The sequence below is a fragment of the Neoarius graeffei genome, chromosome 21, assembly GCF_027579695.1.
Source record: "Neoarius graeffei isolate fNeoGra1 chromosome 21, fNeoGra1.pri, whole genome shotgun sequence".
Classification (NCBI taxonomy): domain Eukaryota; kingdom Metazoa; phylum Chordata; class Actinopteri; order Siluriformes; family Ariidae; genus Neoarius; species Neoarius graeffei.
This window is the reverse complement of record NC_083589.1, coordinates 10,391,858-10,413,626: the sequence shown is the minus strand read 5'-3', so window position 1 is coordinate 10,413,626 and position 21,769 is coordinate 10,391,858. Positions and strand designations below refer to the sequence as shown.

At 41.1% G+C, this 21,769-nt stretch overlaps 1 protein-coding gene across 6 annotated transcripts in view; it reads right to left on the bottom strand.

Annotated features, from left to right (window-relative positions):
* Positions 1-21,769, bottom strand: part of plekha5 (pleckstrin homology domain containing, family A member 5) — a 249,641-nt gene that overhangs the window by 205,060 nt on the left and 22,812 nt on the right. The gene's annotated exons all lie outside the window — the stretch shown is intronic.

Genomic DNA, 21,769 nt, shown 5'->3' with positions numbered 1-21,769 from the left:
GGTACCATCTCATTGTCTTGCAGAAGCTGGTTATTTCCTTGTTCACCTGGCCAATGTAAACACGTCACGTCATGTCATAATATCGAGGAAGGAGACGTTATACAAATACAAAACAGCCGTTTGAGCATTTGATGATTATTTGTTAAACGAGGCGATGTGGCAACCGTCTGAAAATAGAGAACAGTAGCAATGAAATCCATGTTAAATAGATGGAGGTGTGGAGTATAAACTCCAGGCTGGTGGTGTAAAAATCAGGACCTCCAACACTGGAAAACAGATCAGCACAGGGCTTTTAGCAAAGCTGCTGAAAAAGAAGCACAGCCTCATGAAATTAAAAACACGACCAGATTCTCCTCGCACAGAGGAAGCTATTCACACAAACTGCAGGGAGGGTCATGAGTGGACGTAAAGAGAGCGAGCTGTGGTGAGTCTTAGCGGTAGGTCACAACTCTGAATCTCACACACACACACACCAGAGCCTCCCTGCAGATTTCTCTTACACAATAATGAATCCAACACGTTAACACATTGTGAAATATGCCAAGGAGAACAAGAGCGCCTGTTCATCCGAGCTGTGGATGGTCTAATGTGATCAGAAATAAGTTCATGTTTAGCATATCAGTGTGTGCATAACATTCCAACAACGTTTTTAAAATGCAGTACAAAGTCTATACTTTCTGGTTTCTCAGTAAAATGACTACCTTTTTTTTTTTTTTTTTTAAAGAGAGAGATGCTTGTGAGGGAATGACTGTTTATCGCAGCTATAACAGACATGAGCAGAAACAGGAACCAACTTGGCTCTCAGATATTCCACAACACTAAATCACACTAAACCATTCAAATGTGCAACGCGTCATTCATTAATAATAAATTACACATTGTAATCTTTGACAAACCAATACGGTATGAGCAAAATCAAAAACACACACCCCATGTGCTTATGCCAACATAATCCACCTCAGTTCTGATAATTCCACTAGCAGCAACTATACTTCATCTGCCACATCATTAAGTATAAATATGCAAGTGATTATAGAAAATCACGCGTGCTGACTGGTCAAGAAATTCAGACCATTTCTCAATATTCACCTCGAGCGACTCGGCACAATGGCGGCTGATCACTTCTTCACCGAAAGTGAGGAAGAATTACAAATGATGTAAGAAAACGCTGTTTCTAAAAGCACTAATGCTTAGTTCACACATTGGCATTTCAGCCTTGCGTATGTACGCCGCATCAAGAAGAAAGAAACGTCACAGCATCGCCAGCTCATGTAGCCAATACTCTAGGATGCGTAACACGATCTCCTTGTACTCCAGGGTGCAGCGCATTTTTAAGTCCACACTTAAAATCCGTAGCACATACGTAGCTGCTTTAATAAGTCTCATGTACACCTTATTACGCCATAACTTTACGTCCCTTGAACCCCATATACGCCACAGGAGCGCCACAGATACGCCGTGTACGTCACAGGACTTTAATTTTGGGCAAAATACAGGGATGTGATTTGGGGCTGGTGAAATTATCTGAAAATTTTAGGCGGGGGTCTGGGGGCCGCAGGCCCCCAGCTGGTCCAGGGCAGCGCCTTGGTGGGGGGACAAGGGGGGAAGCCCCCCGAAGCTCCTGGGTTTTGGGGTTTTCTGACTTAAAAATTGTACTAAAATGGCAAGCAAAGCACACAAGAAAAAACTTGTCATGATTAACAAATTCAAGCCAATTTAATGGTCAACATGCAACTCTGACACACACACACTCTCACACACACTCTCACACACACTCTCACACACACTCTCACACACACTCTCACACACACTCTCACACACACTCTCACACACCCCCAAAGAACCAGCGCGAGCAGGGCACGCTAGCCCCGCGCTTTGGGACGTAATTCGTCCCGAGGCGAGCCGCGGCGCTCCGCTTAGGTTTCGTTTCTATCCCGGGCTCCAGCCCGACTTTGGACGCTCGTAGCTCAGGCAGGGGAGGTCCCAGTATCCCCAAACTTGACAGCCAGATACCTCTGCCCTCTCCCCAAAGAACGAAATCGCTGAACAAATGTCTCACAGTCTTATGTCCAACGTCTGTAGCAACCTCTTTCTCCAACCATTCCCAGCGGAACTTGTTTTTCACTATTCTGTCGATTTCTTTAACTCGATTTGCATCTTTACGCTCGATCACGGAGGCTGCCATCTTTCAACTCTTTGTTTGAAGCGAGCTTACGTACAGCTATCTAACAAGCGCGTTCATTGGTTGTTACAGAGCGATGGGCCAATCACGTACCTCGTTTCGTCTCAATGACGTAATTGCGTAAATGACGTAATTAGGTCAATGAGATGAAACGAGGTACGTGATTGGCCCATCGCTCTGTAACAACCAATGAACACGCTCGCTTCAAACAAACAGTTGAAAGATGGCAGCCTCCGTGATCGAGGCATAAAGATGCAAATCCGAGGCTGCCATCTTTCAAACAAAGTCGGAACGAATAGGATACGAATGTGGATTTGAGGGAAAAATCGGAAACATTTTTTTTTTCAAGTTTTGAGGTGAAAAAAGCGGAATTCCGCGAATTCGCGGAAAAATCACATCCCTGAAAATACGCCTTCTTTCTTGGCGTTTGACCCACACACCGCTTACGTGGCAAGATACGAGACCGTGTGATAGTAGCCTAAAGATGTGCTGAAGTTTGCTCTAAAACTATTCAAAGGTAAGGTGGAGTTGTGATTTATTTTATCCGTTTCAAAACAAAAAGCATTTTATGTGACGAGTCTGCGCTGCGGCATTATTACGTTTATAAGTCGCTTTTGAAGACTAAAATGGATTTTTTTTACCATCTTTAAAAAAAAATGTGTTTTAATTTTTAAAAAATAATAATTCACCCGTGTATTTATACTAAAACAATTATCCACCTCAGGCTCAGTGAATATTAATGATCATTATGCAATATTGTAATCGATCATATCGCTTATCCTCCACGTATTACGCCACTCTCCCCAATGGAGAATGAGCGTGCAATATTGTTATTACATTGCACGTTGTCAAGACAACACGACATCACACGTCAGAGCTCATGCGAAGATCCAATGACAAAACTTTTCTGCTGTGCACGCACACAATCATTTCTTTGTCGGCCAGGAAAGAGAGAAGACGAGGCTAATCCAGTGCTACTGCTAGGATTAGCAATGCTATAATTAAGCACTAAATAAACATGAAACCGAAGATGTGCTGAACACCCAAAAGGCTAGCAAAACTTCATTAGATATTCTTCACACATAAGAGAAAAAAAAAAAAAACATAACAGACATCGAAAAACTGGAAGAGAGACACATCAGAGATGTAAAATTTCCACACTAGCGAGGGACTGAGAGTTTGTGAACAAACATGGCTATGAGGTTCACTTCGTTAAAAATGGAAGATTGAGAGAATTTTGGCTGCTAGGTTGCTCCGTTTTGTGTAGTTGTCAATGTTGATTTAAAAAAAAAAAAGTAACAAAGTAAATTATACAGGGAAATGAATACTTAAGTCTGAGTGAAAAATACTGTGGCGAGCGTATGTGGAAGAAGAGTCTTGGGACAGAAACCTTAGTTGCTTGGTTGTTAGCCTGTACTACTTATGAACCCTACACCGGCTGGAAGGTGACTTCACTGCCGCGCTAACAGCGCCAATTTGCAGGTAAGCTAGCGTTGGCCTTTGAGAATGCGGAGTGTATAGGTATAATAATAATAATGGCTTTTTTCCATGGTATATCAGATATATTCCATTCATCTACTTGTCTTCGACTTATTCAATATCACGCTAGCTGAATGGAATATATTGGACATACCACTCAAAGCCAGCCAATATTATTTCAAATCAGTGTTTCTCAACCATTGGGCCAGCGCCATCTAGTGGGCTGCAAATCCCCCCCAGGCTGAAGCTAATTTTTACTCGTAGTAGGGTACAATTGCTGGGTTGCATCTGACATCACATCCACCTCATTAAGCTATGTCGTACGACAGCTCGCGATGCTTTGCGATAAGTTATTGATGAAAATGAGGCATTTTGGTGGCAATACAGGGGAGCTAAAAGTTGTGGTCACTCAGTATGCAAACACTTGACTGTCACGCCTTCACGCACTTAAGTCTGGCGCAGCTCAAGCGGCCCCGCTCGCTCACAGAGCATGTGGTGCGTGTTCTTGGGACCCAATCATTATGGGAAACACCTGATATTGCTTTGAGCGCAATCAGCAAATACGGACATGGACGCTGTTTTCACAGAGGCTTTCCGAAGTATCACCACGGTCACGTTTGTTTCTAGCCAAGTTTATAACACTGTTTAAAATATTCTGCTTTATGATTCTGCTTAGTTTGCATTTTGTTTTTGTAAAGATCACGCCTGCTAACAAAACACTCTTCCTGCACTTAGATCAGTCTACCGCTGTCTATCTTGTGTCCTGATCCCCAGATCTTTAACCCAGCCACATAAAAAATTCTTCTCTTCCATGCTCTTACAGGTTTTCATCTGTGTGTCCATGTAGAACGATGTCTGCAGCACGAGGTAATTTGAGATGTCGGGAACTCAACGGATGGATAATTTTCCAACTCGTAGAAAAAAATCCTTCTTTGTTAGCGTGCAAAGATCTAATCCCATTGAGTGGTTTCTATATCCACTTCTTGGTTTTAATAACTTGCTTGTTTGCTGTACACAAACATGGCAATAAGTTATTGTGTTAATGGACCAGACTCCACTTTTGGATCATTAATCCCTTTTGGCTGAGAATGACCTGCATGTATTGGTTTGGCTTCTGGCACATCAATACAGTTTTAAATACAAAATCCATAATTAAAAAGACAGTTTGGTTTTATTGCATTTATTTAATTCCTGGGCTCTCATCTGTAACAGGGAGTGATGCTGCATTCCATTAATACACTTTACAGAAGGATTATCAGATTCTAATAGAATAGATGGGCCAAAATAAATCTGGGATCTTTTGTAATGGGCTCCGACTCGTTACAAGTATGAATAGGTGGGCCTTAAAGTAGAAAAGGTTGAGAACCCCTGATTTAAATAATAACCTCAACTTCATTTCAATTATTATTCACTTCAACTTTGGTGAATAATTGTTAAAATAACCATCATCTGCTGTACATTACTCCTTAAATCATCAAGGTTAACTTCATCAATAATTACAGTACGTATACTCCACAGAGTCGCATAAATAACACATGACTATTGCTAAAAGCATACTAAATGTGGATTTTTCTCAGCTTAAGTGGATAAACGGGCACGTTCGTCTTCAAAAGGCACAAAGTTGTGACCTGGATGTGAAGTGTTTTTGCACAGATGGCCTGTTTGGCTCGATTTCTTTCAGCATTTTGTTTCTATGAAATAAGGGTCGGTTATGCTGTTCACAAAGGAACTTGGCTCACATGCCTTTGGAAATGAAAACTTAATTCAATCTTGCTTCAGCTCAATCAGACATAACAGAACTGAAATAAAAAGTTCACAAAACTACCAAGGCTGCAAAAGGATTTCGTTTTCTTGCTGATTTTGACCTCATACTGCTTTATAGAAACCATCTCTCTCACATGCATCCATAACCGTCTAGACACGCCTACATTATTTCAGCTGCACAGACATCGTTCCTCTGATCTTGGATAGCTGTAGTCTGCTGAATGCTTGCCATGTGACTGGCTCACAATTATAATTTAATGTTTCATGTAAATTAGATATACGTGAGAGGTGTGTGTCATTTGCATATGGTATTTAAATGTGGACGAACTCTCCAAACAGGTATTTATTTTTATTAAATAATACTTTGTTGCCACACAACTGAAGCTGACTCAAGTGTCCTCAAATTACTCATACTCCGGTCATTAAACAGCTCAGCAGTCTGACCGGAGCAGACTACATTACTGCGGATTGGTCACGTGGCAGTGTGGCGGGTGAGCAGTCCTGAATCACATACCCACTCGAATGTGCACTGTAGCCCCACATAAATCAGCTGTAACACACACAGACAGATCCGACAGACCAGCGTCAGCAAAACACTCCTCTGAGCAAACCCAGCTCTCACACACATTAAGAGGAGAGCATCAAATTAATCAGCACTCCAGCATCCCTCATGCTGGTTGTTGAGCTATTTAGTGAACACTCATCATCATGACAAAACAATAAATAACAGCATTAGAAGTGGATAACCTCAGGGGAAGTGCTGACATCAGCATGACAAGTGACCAGTGAGCTGCGAGCTCGCACGGTAATTTCTCTCATATAACTGAACTCCACCAATTCTACCATGAAGAGTTTCCTACTTGCAAATAGCTCCAATGTAATGCTTGAGTAAAAAAAAAAAAAAATTATATATATATATATATATATATATATATATATATATATATATATATATATATATATATATATACACACACACACACACAGTTGTGGTCAGAAGTTTACATACAGTGACATCATCTTGGATATGAATGTCATGGCAATATTTGGGCTTTCAGTAATTTCTTTGAACTGTTCTTTTTCTGTGGCGTAATGATTGTACAGCATACATATTTAATAAAAAAAAAATAAAAAAAAAACACTAGAATTTGGTGCACAAGTTTTAATTTTCTTTGGGTTTTCTGAAATCAACACCGGGTCAAAATTATACATACAGGGTCAAAAATTTACATACACCCACTTAAATTATTAATTCAGAGGTGCTGAAACTTCCAAAATCTCTCTTATCTTGCCAAGGCCGAGGTCCCTTAACTTCCTGTTAGTGATCATGAGTGACTACAGCTGGTAGCTTCTCTGTGTCTTTGTAAAAAGGGTTTATTTACAGCACTCACTGGATTGACCAACACAGAGTTAAATGGGAACGTCCAAGGAGCTCAGTGCAGATCTGAGAAAGAGGATTGCAGATGTACACAACTCCAGAATGTCTCTTGGAGCCATTTCTAAACAACTGCAAATTTCAAGATCAGTTCAAACAATTGTATGCAAGTTATTGTGAGGTGTAGTCACTTTGCATCAAGAAAACCCAAACTGTCACCCTCAGCTGAAAGGAAATTGGTTTGGATAGTCAGGAACAACCTGGGAACCACCATGGCACAGCCCTGGCATGAACTGGAAGCTGATGGATCACTGTCTACAGTTCAGATCACCATGGAATAAGAGGCTGCTATCCAAGAAGTAACCCCCTGCTCCAAAATTGACACCTTCAAGCTTTACTAAAGTTTGAAGCTGACCACACGGACAAAGAAAAAGCCTTCTGGAGGAAAGCTGTATGGTCAGATGAGACAAAGATCGAGTTGTTTGACCACAATGACCACCATGTACAGAGGGACACTGTACCAGCTGGTGGTGGTGGTAGGATCATCATGCTCCAGGGCTGTCTTACTGCTGGTGAAATTGGTTCATTGCACAAAGTGGATGGAACAATGAAGGAGGAGGACTATCTCAGAATTCAGCATAACCTCAAACCATTGGAAACTTGAACATGATTGGGAGTCACAACACGACAGTGAACCCAAACACACATCAGAGCTGGTTGTGGAGGATAAAGCAGGCTAATGTTAAGCTTAAAACAAGTCCTGACTTCAACCCTATTGAAAATATATGGACCATGCTTACAAGTCGAGTTCATGCCAAGAGAAAAAAAAAAACAAACAACTAACTTAATTGAACTCCACCAATTCTACCATGAAGAGTTGTGAAATACCCAACCAGAATTCTGCCAGAAGCTTGTTCATGGTAAACAAACATGTTTGGTCAAGGTGAATCTTGCGAAGAGACATTTTACCCAAATATTAGGTGTGTTGTATGTATAATTTTGACCCTGTGTTGATTTCAGAAAACCCAAAGAAAATTAAAACTTGTGCACCAAATTCTAGTGTTTTTTTTAAGATGTATGCTGTATAATCATTCTGCCACAGAAAAAGAACAGTTCAAAGAAATTACTGAAAGCCAAAATATTGCCATGACATTCATAACCAAGATGATGTCACTGTATGTAAACTTCTGACCACAACTGTAACTGTGGTTTCATCCTGCCATATACAACCGCTCATTAAATGTGCATACAGATATTATAAAGAGAAATAAGGCTTGGATGAAACTAGCAGCCATCGTTGGTACCCATGGAAAAAGTGTTTTGTACTGTAGCTAGTACAGTTAGCTTGTGCTGCCAATCGCTAACAAAGCCTCGCACATAACATGAAAAATTAGTCAAACCATTTTCACACTGTTTAGCATGGTATTTAATCTGTATTGTTTTAGAATACATGTAGATATATTGCAGTGCCTCTGGGGAGTTTGTTTGGTTTTTTTTGTGGCAAGGACAGATCATCCTCCTCCTCCAGCCTCAGCCAGGATTCCTCTTCCAGCACCGCACCTTCCTGTCAGCCCTGGCCATATGGAGATCTCGTACCCCAATCCTAGTGTCCTGAGAGATTATGGCATGGAAGGAGAGTTTGAGATTTCACTGGGTGGCGGCTTGGGCTCCAGAGGGGTGGCGGCTTGGGCTCCCAGAGGAGAAGTCGAAACATAGCTTCTCCTTCGGCTCGGAAACAGCACCCAGAGAACAGCACGCTCCTCTGTCCAAGTCCTACAGAGACAGATGGGAAGTCCCCATAGAGCTCCTCCAGGGTGGAATGAGCAGACCGGTGGATATTTTGCACACATTGTAGAAGGTTGGGGTCCGTCCCATCTAGACTTTGCTGTAGTTCGAGTGTTCGGGCCCGTGTCTCAGCATCGTAAAGGAGGATGGGTTCGACGACAGATCTGAACAGGTTTATCTTCAGTTTGCTGGCAAGGTTAGAGCGCCATATTTTGTCATCAAGAGTGTTACAAGCTTTCAAGGCCAGTGGAAAGGAAGCCCAAGTATAAAGGAGCCCAAGTACTTCAGTGTTCCAGCTCACTTTCCAAGACGGCGGAGTGCCAAGGATGATCACAGGCACGTTTGCGCTCATCACGATAGAAAATTAGCCACACTGAGCAACTGTGCCAGGTAGATTACTTTTGTAAAATAAAAGTAAGCAATCCTGAAACTTCTGAGTTAACCAGTTTAATAAAGCCAGCATTTGAGAGCAGGACGCACATTCTGGAGAGCAGGGCGCGGCTCCCTGGTCAAATAAACTAGCTGAACACTGTACCTGAAGTGATTAAAGGGGAACTGAAGGAAAATTTTTATGATCAAAATTCTCTCATTTTATTAAATATAAGAATGCATTTTTGATAGATATTTTGTCACTGCTATAGCAAGTTATGAGTGTTTGAAATATGCTAAGTAATATATATATCAGTCCATATGTCAAAGCAATGGCCGTATACGAGACTCATTGAGACCTGTGCGAGACATCATAGGACAGAAGTAAAACATACAGCGGAAATCAAACAGTGTCCGAAATCACTCACTCGTTCACTACTCCCTACATAGGGAATTACTATATAGAGGACTATATAGTGAGTTCATTGGCAAAATGAAAACACACTTTCGGACAGTAGCCCGTCGCGATGGCATTTATGTCATTACTGTCGCACAATTAAAAATGTGCCAGATCCGTCGGCTGGTGGGTTTTCAAAATAATAAATACATGCATGTGTTTTTGTGATAAATCCATATTATCTCATCTCATCTCATTATCTCTAGCCGCTTTATCCTTCTACAGGGTCGCAGGCAAGCTGGAGCCTATCCCAGCTGACTATGGGCGAAAGGCGGGGTACACCCTGGACAAGTCGCCAGGTCATCGCAGGGCTGACACATAGACACAGACAACCATTCACACTCACATTCACACCTACGGTCAATTTAGAGTCACCAGTTAACCTAACCTGCATGTCTTTGGACTGTGGGGGAAACCGGAGCACCCGGAGGAAACCCACGCGGACACGGGGAGAACATGCAAACTCCACACAGAAAGGCCCTCGCCGGCCCCGGGGCTCGAACCCAGGACCTTCTTGCTGTGAGGCGACAGCGCTAACCACTACACCACCGTGCCGCCCTAAATCCATATTATACTGAGCATATTTCCCACATTAATCAATACAAAAGTACCTGCATCTTTCAGTTTTTTTTAATTAAGGCTTAATACTTTCTTCTTTGCCGCTGCCTTTTATTAAATCAAATTTGAGGTTTTTACTTTGATTTCTTTCAGCGTGACCACAATGCATGATAGGATACAGTGGTGCTTGAAAGTTTGTTAACCCTTTAGAATTTTCTATATTTCTGCATAAATATGACCTAAAACATCATCAGATTTTCACACAAGTCCTAAAGGTAGATAAAGAGAACCCAGTTAAACAAATGAGACAAAAATATTATACTTGGTCATTTATTTATTGAGGAAAATGATCCAATATTACATACCTGTGAGTGGCAAAAGTATGTGAACCTTTGCTTTCAGTATCTGGTGTGACCCCCTTGTGCAGCAATAACTGCAACTAAACGTTTCCGGTAACTGTTGATCAGTCCTGCACACCGGCTTGGAGGAATTTTAGCCCGTTCCTCCGTACAGAACAGCTTCAAATCTGGGATGTTGGTGGGTTTCCTCACATGAACTGCTCGCTTCAGGTCCTTCCACAACATTTCCATTGGATTAAGGTCAGGACTTTGACTTGGCCATTCCAAAACATTCACTTTATTCTTCTTTAACCATTCTTTGGTAGAATGACTTGTGTGCTTAGGGTCATTGTCTTGCTACATGACCCACCTTCTCTTGAGATTCAGTTCATAGACAGATGTTCTGACATTTTCCTTTCGAATTCACTGGTATAATTCAGAATTCATCGTTCCATCAATGGTGTCAAGCCGTCCTGGCCCAGATGCAGCAAAACAGGCCCAAACCATGATACTACCACCACCATGTTTCACAGATGGGATAAGGTTCTTATGCTGGAATGCAGTGGTTTCCTTTCTCCAAACATAACGCTTCTCATTTAAACCAAAAAGTTCTATTTTGGTCTCATCCACCCACAAAACATTTTTCCAATAGCCTTCTGGCTTGTCCACATGATCTTTAGCAAACTGCAGATGAGCAGCAATGTTCTTTTTGGAGAGCAGTGGCTTTCTCTTTGCAACCCTGCCATGCACACCATTGTTGTTCAGTGTTCTCCTGATGGTGGACTCATGAACATTAACATCAGCCAATGTGAGAGAGGTTTTCAGTTGCTTAGAAGTTACCCTGGGGTCCTTTGTGACCTCACTGACTATTACACGCCTTGCTCTTGGAGTGATCTTTGTTGGTCGACCACTCCTGGGGAGGGTAACAATGGTCTTGAATTTCCTCCATTTGTACACAGTCTGTCTGACTGTGGATTGGTGGAGTCCAAACTCTTTAGAGATGGTTTTGTAACCTTTTCCAGCCTGATGAGCATCAACAACACTTTTTCTGAGGTCCTCAGAAATCTCCTTTGTTCGTGCCATGATACACTTTCACAAACGTGTTGTGAAGATCAGACTTGGATAGATCCCTGTTCTTTAAATAAAACAGGGTGCCCACTAACACCTGATTGTCATCCCATTGATTGAAAACACCTGACTAATTTCACCTTCAAATTAACTGCTAATCCTAGAGGTTCACATACTTTTGCCACTCACGGATATGTAATATTGGATCATTTTCCTCAATAAATAAATGACCAAGTATAATATTTTTGTCTTATTTGTTTAACTGGGTTCTCTTTATCAACTTTTAGGACTTGTGTGAAAATCTGATGTTTTATGTCATCTTTATGCAAAAATACAGAAAATTCTAAAGAGTTCACAAACTTTCAAGCACCACTGTATATTGTTTTGGTTAGTGACCATCATTCTACACTACTTTTCGTGATGCATTGTAGGATACTTTGAGTGCACTATACAGGGTGTAAATAATCCTCACTAAGGTTTCGGACAGCACTACAAAATGGCGTCCCCAATATATAGTGCCCTATATAGTGAGTAGGGAGCGATTTCAGACACAGGGGTTGTCAAAAGACGTGCGTGCCTTCTTTTGAATGCGGACATAATCAAGCCGGAAGTTGTTTGTTTTGATAGCAATCAGGAAAATTTGAAAAAAGTAGGCAGTAATTATTATTTAAACTCGTTTTTGTGCAATATTTCGTTTGGAAAACAGTTTTCAAAATGGCAGCACTGAGACCTGACTGACACTTAACGTTTCGAGGTCTCGCGGATAAGCGACGCCTGCTGTGGACCAAACGAACTAAATTCAACATGGCTAAAAACTGAATAGGCCGATAAGTATAATATTTAATTGCAATTAGTTGCCAATACAAGTCACGATATAAGGTTACTAAAACTGAAAACCTAATTGAATAACACGTTATTAAGAAATAAAGCAAGTTTAAAAAATGACTTCAGTTCCCCTTTAATTTGCTGTACTCCATGGGCTTGCACTGCTAACCTGTCTACAACACAAATACCAATTGTTCCCATATTATTAAAATACATTGTAAAGACGTGTCCTGTAGGCTATACTTTTGTTTTTACTTTTACTCATCAGAATTAAAATGCTTGGACGGTACAACAGTAGGGTCGGCGCCATGGCCATAAGAGACGAACAAGTGACACAAGGTTAAACCATTAGGATCTCCATTTCTTGGGTGTATCTGAATAAACACACTGGATTGAAAATGCAGTCTCATTTCCAAACTAACCAGCAGATTCCTGGAGCTCTGTTCAGAACACCACAGATAAGTCTCAATAACACACAGAAACCAGGCAATTATCCCACACGTGAAGTGCAATTTGCAGTCAGCGGAGTGCAGCACATTACAGAGCCCGAGTACAGCACAGCACAGATGTGCGCATCACTTGGTTTCAGGATGGAAAAAGGGAAAAAAAAATAAAAAGTACAAATTTATCAAACAAATGAATAAAATATTAAGAGTTAAAACTGGCGCGGCACGGTGGTGTAGTGGTTAGCGCTGTCGCCTCACAGCACGAAGGTCCTGGGTTTGAGCCCAGCGGCCGGCGAGGACCTTTCTGTGCGGAGTTTGCATTTTCTCCCCGTGTCCGTGTGGGTTTCCTCCGGGTGCTCCGGTTTCCCCCACAGTCCAAAGACATGCAGGTTAGGTTAACTGGTGACTCTAAATTGACCGTAGGTATGAATGTGAGTGTGAATGGTTGTCTGTGTCCATGTGTCAGCCCTGTGATGACCTGGCGACTTGTTCAGGGTGTACCCCGCCTTTCGCCCGTAGTCAGCTGGGATAGGCTCCAGCTTGCCTGTGACCCTGTAGAACAGGATAAAGCGGCTAGAGATAATGGATGGATGGAGTTAAAACTGAAATGTGGGTGTAATACTGTTGTTTTGAATAGCAAAATATTCTGCTACCTTTGAATACCTCAGCATGACTTGTGTATTCCTCTTATTATAAAAACCTATTATGCGCGCGCACACACGAGACGACACTCAGGGAAAGACAGACTGGCAGCACCATTTGTGATTGCTATTTCTTTAAATCAATGCCGTTTCTCTTCAAATTGCAAGCAGAGTAAACAGAAAAGCTGCACTTGCCATTAGCCAGCTCGTTCCTTCAAACCACACAAAACCTCAATTTGTGTCATTTGTCCCAATGTGTAATTTGTACTTTGAGTGCTCAATGTCTGTTTGGCTATTTTCACACTAGACTCAATACTCGAGTCCACACTCAGGACTGCTTCTCATTTGGGGTGGGGTTCAAACACAGGTGGGTGGGTGGGTGTGTGTTCACATGAACTGTGGCTTGACTGGTAAATATTCAGGAGGAATTGTGCAATCAATCAATCAATCATTACTCCATATATTATGTATGGTTTAATTTCTTGGGGTAATGCATGCAAGACCTTTTTAAATCGAATCCTCGTCCTCCAAAAGCATGCATTACGTCTTATTTTGTCCAAACAAAGGAACACGCAATACCTCTCTTCTTAAAAAGGCAAAACTATTACCGATAGAATGTTTATTTTACGAAATTGTCGCCAATTTAATGTACGATGTACACGCAAATACTGCTTCAACATATATATTGAAGCTGTTTACCAAAATCTCAAGCGTCCATTCCTATGGAACCCGTTCCTCAACCGCCGATGATTTTTACATAAAACATTCAAGACTTAATATTCAAAAAAAAAAAAAGCTTTTTCACACATCGGAGTGAAGATCTGGAATGAGATCTTCAACCAATCTAAAAACTCTTTTAGAAAAGTTTTAAAAGTAAAACTTTAAGATTTTTGAAAACGAAGATAGTTATCTTGAACAAATGAAACAGTAACTTCCTTGTTTATATTTATTAACTTATCTGGTAATTCTGTCACCAAATTTCTATTGTTTCTCAGCCTCTTTCTCCCCTCTCAAATGCTTTGCTTCTTTTGTCGCTGTTCGAAATTATGGTGTTTGTAATTTATGTACAGACTGGCCTGCCTTGCTTAGTTTTAGTACGACCTGCAGGCCGGGCCAATTCATTTTCATGTATTTTATCTGACCGAATTTTATTTGACTTAATAAAGAGATGAAGTATAATAATTCCACACTTGTGGATGCAGGTTTGTAAAAACGGTACACACTAGCTGAACCAATAACCTTCCTTGGCATGTGACGGCGACCAGCTTCCACACCTAATGTGGACCGTCATGTTTTTGTTAAACGGACACCAAGATGACCACGATCAAGAGGACCGGGGACTGGATTTCTGGACACTCAAGCATTTCACCAGTCATACTAAACCTTGGGGGGACCAAACCAACCAAGTACATTTGCTTCTAGATCACCATTCTAAGATATTTAGAAAAATTCACGATCAGAACAATAATCCGCTTCAGTTGATTTTATGATTCAGGTGTGCTTTTTCCAATCTACGTTCACTTCCATAAATTTGTCCCAATGCACATGAAATCAAGCGGAGCTTTCAAATGTAATGGCTTTAACAGTGATTGCATAGGCAAAGACTGGTCAACAGATCGGGCCAAGTGAGAACAAATATAACATCTAAGGGAACTGAAAGCTGCTGAGAGGATCCGGAGTCAGGTGTAGGAGGCGAGAGTAGGTTTAGAAGTTGTTCGTGAATATTCTGGTCACATTCAGAAAAGAAAATATAAAGCGTTCTTTTTCATTCTTATGATTATCATTCACTATTTGACCTGAGAGACCCAACAGGATATATAAAAACTGAAACTGTATGCAAATACACTTCCCTAATTACTCCGTTATTTGGATAACCACAAGGCTGCCTTTTACAGAGACGCTTATCAACACACTGCACCTTTTTGATTCATTGTCCAGTTCTTTGGTTTGGACTGAAATCATCAGCACTCACATTAAAGCTGTACTGCCTTTCAGATTTTTCACGTTTAGGTTATAAAAAGAATCCCCCCCTCCCCAAACACCCGATTATTTTTGTTTAGTGGACCGAAAGCTACTGATTTCTTATCACAGACTTCCAATTTTATAACTTTTTTCCCCCCTAAAAGAACAATTAATGAATTTAGATCCACATGGCCCTAAATTCTCCACTATTTTTTCCTGCTTCACCATGACCCAGTTCAAGATACTACACCATGCATCACATTACGTGGTGGGCTTTCCCCAGTCGCGCAAGGTATTGTGGGCTACAAATTTGAAACAGGAGAGAAAAATGGAGGACGTGAGTGTGCGAATGAAACGTGAAAGACCGACTACAGTAACGGAAAGCGAGAAGAAAAGACGTTATGTTATATGAAGGAAAGGAAGCGCAGGAAATATCAAACTAATAAATAAAATCAACGCTCAGCGAGCACCTCGGTGTGATCAACTGGTCATTTAGCGACAGAATGATGGAACGGTCAGTGTACGGTCAAAGGTAAACCTGCGCATGTGCACACTTCCTCAGTCTGCGTGACGGGAGCGATTTCATGCACATTATTTGCTCAGGAATCCCCTCAAATTAAATAACTTCCCAGCCACAGAATGGTCGTCTTTTTTTTTTTTAAAGATATTACAAAAATAGGTGGCACGGTGGTGTAGTGGTTAGCGCTGTCGCCTCAGAGCAAGAAGGTCCGGGTTCGAGCCCCGTGGCCGGCGAGGGCCTTTCTGTGCGGAGTTTGCATGTTCTCCCCGTGTCCGCGTGGGTTTCCTCCGGGTGCTCCGGTTTCCCCCACAGTCCAAAGACATGCAGGTTAGGTTAATTGGTGACTCTAAATTGACCGTAGGTGTGAATGTGAGTGTGAATGGTTGTCTGTGTCTATGTGTCAGCCCTGTGATGACCTGGCGACTTGTCCAGGGTGTACCCCACCTTTCGCCCGTAGTCAGCTGGGATAGGCTCCAGCTTGCCCACGACCCTGTAGAACAGGATAAAGCGGCTAGAGATAATGAGATGAGATTACAAAAATAAATATAAAATCACAATGACCAAATTTCAAAGGGAACTAAATTCACCGACTTTATGAAATCGAAAGGCCGTCTCACTTTAAAGAGGAGTTTCACACACTGTCACACTTAAGAGTGCAGGAATAATCCTGATGTTTTCCATCTTCAAAGGGAAGAAATACTGATATTTTACTTCTTAGAAATCTTCAGCTAGTACTTACATACAGTACCAGTCAAAAGTTTGTACACCTTTACTCTACTCATTGATAGGTGTTTCTATAGTGTGACTATTCTCTACATTGTAGAACAAAACTGAAGACACTGAAACTATGAAATAACACCTGGAACATAATTCCATATATGTGGGAAAGTTTATTAAAAAAAAAAAACCATTTGATATTTTAGATTCTTCAGCATATCCAGTGTTTACCTTGATGGTACTTTGCACACTATTATCGTTATCGTAACCAGCTTCATGAGGTCGTCACCCGGAATACTTTTCAATTAACAGCTGTACCTCGTCAAAAGGTAGTTCGTGGAGGAGTTTCTTACCTTCTTAATGCTTTTGAGATCAAATAATAAATACATAGCCCTATTCTACAACTGTAGTAACCCATATATCAAGAACCGAACAACTAAGTAAAGACAAACAACATCCATCATTACTTTACGACATAAAGTGACTTCTCATCTCATCTCATTATCTCTAGCCGCTTTATCCTTCTACAGGGTCGCAGGCAAGCTGGAGCCTATCCCAGCTGACTACGGGCGAAAGGCGGGGTACACCCTGGACAAGTCGCCAGGTCATCACAGGGCTGACACATAGACACAGACAACCATTCACACTCACATTCACACCTACGGTCAATTTAGAGTCACCAGTTAACCTAACCTGCATGTCTTTGGACTGTGGGGGAAACCGGAGCACCCGGAGGAAACCCACGCGGACACGGGGAGAACATGCAAACTCCACACAGAAAGGCCCTCGCCGGCCCCGGGGCTCGAACCCCGGACCTTCTTGCTGTGAGGCGACAGCGCTAACCACTACACCACCGTGCCGCCACATAAAGTGACTTAATTTATAAAAATAAATTAAAAAAAATATTGACTAAGCAGTAGGCGTGTCCAAACTTCTAACTGGTACTGTATGTTTGTTATTAAAGCCTGATCCATATACAAAACCTTCCATGGCTATTCATTAAGCAAAAACATCTGTGTAGAAATTTCCAACTGTGTAATGAATGACTTGTTCAGCACAACACTATTTTAGTATATATTACATTTACATTACATGCATAATTCACACATTAAAGCAATATTTCAATATAAAAATGGATCTACTTGCAAATTTCAATACCTTCTAATGCAGCAGGGTTTTTCCCCCTCCATAATGTGTAGATGAATAATAGAACCATTAGCTTATCAAAAAAGCAGCACGGAATTAACAGGTGGGTATAAAATATTCCCTTTTGAGACATAATAAATATCGACCCTATATTCTGTATCAGTTAATCCCATTATGTCAGATCTGTTATGGACACCTTTGTGTGATAAAGTATTTATCTGTACACGCTCTTACACTGATGATATTCAGGAAGTTTGACTCTGCGTCTCCGATTGTTACATGCCCATGTTTGCCATGTATCTGAATTCTATACAAGGTAGCACTTTATACAGACACAAAGACTACCTTGGCAAGCAAGCATTTCAATGTCTGGTGGGGGAAGAAAAAAAAGGCACTCAATATTTACACCATGAATAAAATATTACTGCACCATGACCTCCCTCCCCTTTTAAATTTCTACCAGTTATTTACAATATTATGAAGGTAAAGCACATTTCTGAATATACGATTCTGTGCAATACCCCTCTGGTCTGGACATATGATCCTAGAATCAATGCCCGTGTCTCCATGTCTATTGTTTTGACAGACATGTTTGTTTGCTAATTATGTTTCATTCTCATAACTGCAAAAGGAACAAGACGAACTATGAGCTACTGCTCACGTATCACCCCGCTCTCGCTTATATCAGGATGCAAGCTATCGAAGGAATAGGACACTTATTACGAATGTTGACTTCAACAAATAATTAACCCTGAAACAAGTAGGTAAAGAGCAGTGTTCTCTCCAGGGATTTCAAATAGCATCCTGGTAAACCATCATTTTGAAATAGCCTTAAAGTCCATCCTACGGTATATGTTTCGTAAATACATTCAGTTGGTAAACAGGAAGTTGATGTGTGACAGACCTGAAAATGGTAATACACGGTATAGAACCCCAAGCTGAAGCTCGGTACCAAATATCAAGTGGTTATGATTTGTGGTTGCTGAAAAAATAAAAAGGGTGTTTCGGACAGAGGTAAACCAGTATACCTCCCCTCCAGAGCAGGGATATAGACCCCTTCGCAGTAAACGTCATTCATATGCAAGAGGAAATTGCGCGCACAGCCTGGACCCAAAAAAGACTCAGCGACGGTAGAGACGAGAAGAAATGCCTAGTTGTTGTGTTGTCGGTTGTCAGAATCGTAGCAGTGATGGGGTTAAAATGTACAGAATTCCAGCAGGATCTTACCCATTCCAAAAAATATATATATATATATTATATATTCGCCGACGTCTATGACTACAAACCATCAAACGTGTAGACTGGGATGAAAGCGCCATCAAAAATACGCGGGTTTGCAGCGCCCACTTCATCACAGGTAAGATCAGGCTATTTATTAAATCTTTCTTTTTTATTCTTTCTAGTCTTCGTTTATTGATGTAGCAAAATACTTTGGTAACGTTTGTCTGATTAGCTGGGTCATAGTTACACAATGTAATGAATATTGTTAGCATGTTAACTTAGCTTTGCATGCAGTTTTGTTTGTAGGAGAGGTCTCGCTTGACTCAAGCAGTCCAGATTTTGTGCCATCATTATTTGTGTATGCCGAAAATCACAATTTTAAAGCAAGGATGGAAAGGTAAAATTGTGTGCCCTCACTCTAAATGCCAACTTACGTTGACTGCTCTAACCTAGCTCCCACCCTGTTCAGTTTCATTTCTGGTCTCTGCCTCTCGTTTTTTACGCAGCTCTGATTTCTCTTTACACTCTTTACACTATCATTCCTTTCATGCCATTACCTCCTGCAAATTGCTGTTCAGTGTTTGTATTTGCTGTTGTAGCTAAAGCCACATTGCCATCACATCACTGGCATAATTTGATTAAAACAAAATGAATATGAATGTCCCATTGTTAATCAAGTTGTAGTCTCACTGTAACCAGAATGTTGATGGCAGGCTACTTTTGTAAATAGTTTTTTTTTTTTTTTTTTGAGTTTGACATTTTTTGTAAATAGTATGACTGCCTTCAGGTATCAGAGGAAAAAACTTACTAACATCGTCCGTCCACTCTTTAATTAAATACGGATCCGGTAGGCGATGTCCGCTTGTTAGAGTTAACTTATTTATGTAGCATTCTCGATCTTGTAAAGACAATTGTTTTGCGTAATCTGACAGCTCATAATGCCGGTCTATGGGCAGCGCCATTGTTTCTGAGTCCAGGCTACGCGCGCATCCTGGCAACGGTCGGTTTGTTTACAAACATGCGAAGGGGTCTATAATAAGATGGGATTCAATTTGGGAGATTTAGTACTTATTTTACTCATTATTTCTACTCGTTTTAAGATTATTGTTGCTGTAATGTGACCATCACATCTCTGTTTGTGTACTGTGCAAGATCCACTGCTATTATTTTTTTCCATTATCATTTAAACGCATCACAACAATAAATAAATACTTTGCTTTATTTGAGTCAGTCAGCACCAACACTGCAGGCTGATAAACTCACTCTGACCCCGTCCACAAACATATGCATATCGGGGGGGGGCTGATGACTTGGAACTACTGCTTGAGGTTACACTTGGGTCTTATCCAAAATGCCCGTTTGCAGTGGAGTGGTGGATTCAGGAGCGGTAGAGCACATTCAGATAGTCAGGCCCCTCCACATGCGGGTGCAAGAATAAAACCAAATTACACATATAGAATATGAAATTACACACTACAAAATAACCTGATCAACTGCTGTGAAAAACAGAGTCCTGGAACATTCAGAACATGCACAAAATTGCAAAGGGTTAGCATCAGAATGGGTCAGATTTAAAACTAACTTTTTCATTTTTAATTGATTAATCCATCAATTAATTTTCCAATTAATCTATTTTCTGACTGCTTGATTAATCCTTTGGTTCACTTTCCAATAAATAACCATAACTTCCACCATTAATCTTTCACCTCAGCAAAATAAAATCAGTAACATATTGCAACATGAAACTGATGAATGAAGGAACCATTTCAAACTTTTACCTAGTGATACTATTCATCACAAAAGTTAAGAGTAACGCTGTGTCGGCTGAATTAACAGTGGTTTTTACGCCATCAGACCATTAATTCCCATAGATAGTGTTGAGTAGGATTTACAGAAATGGACTTGTATTATTTATCTGTGAAAGGTTTCCTACACCGATTTACAGCATGAAGGTAATGGAAAATCGACGTTGTTTAGTTTTATAGGTTCCGTGTGCATGTACACAAACTGTTTACAAGTGGAAAACACTCAGTGCGTTTACATGCACATCCAAATCGAGCTACTGTCGGTAATCAAGCTAAGGGTCCCAGCAGGGGTGCCAGAGAAATCCAATCCTACATGCACACAAGGAAATCGAGCTATTGTGTGAGGTACATTGTGCACCCGAGCCACAGGTGGCGCTACACGCCCCATCGTGTTGCTACACTTCCGGTTGTCGTCATGAAGAGGAGGAGTGATTTCCACTTTACATTCACACCACATGTCATTGCCACCTGTTGGCTACAAACTGTCCTGCGCAGACCACTGTTTTGTAAGACAACTTATTTTGCACAATTGTATAATTTTTCTAAAGTCCATTTTTTGCTTACAATTTAACTTATGTCTTAATAAACACACAAAAAGTTCAATTGTTTTTGTTTTTTGTCTCCTTGTTCCTCCTGACCTCTTCTGCTGCTCACTACTACTACTACTGTTGTCATGCCGACCGAGGCTGTTGTGTTTCCCGCTTGTGGTCTCGTCACTCGTCACTTCCGGAAGGGAAGTAAGTAGCTCGACTACGTAGCTCGATAGGGTTTACATGCACCAAGTAGCTCGGCTACAATCGCATAATCTAGGTCGCGTAGCTCGATTACGAGAAATCCAGTTCGTTTCGATTTCAGCCGAGCTAAGGTGTATCCATGGCATTTAGAACTTCGATTTCAGTCAAGCTATGGCAGAAATTCGATTTTCTCTATGTGCATGTAAACGCACTCAGTGTTGCCATACTATCCATTAGCATCTGCTCTAGTGAGTCTTCGTTCAGTTCTTGTCTACAAGACCTCACACAAAGACACAACGACTCCCAGGCACGGACATCAACCAATCAGACAAAACTCACTGGAATGTCAGGGAGACCCACACTTTCTTTTGACATGT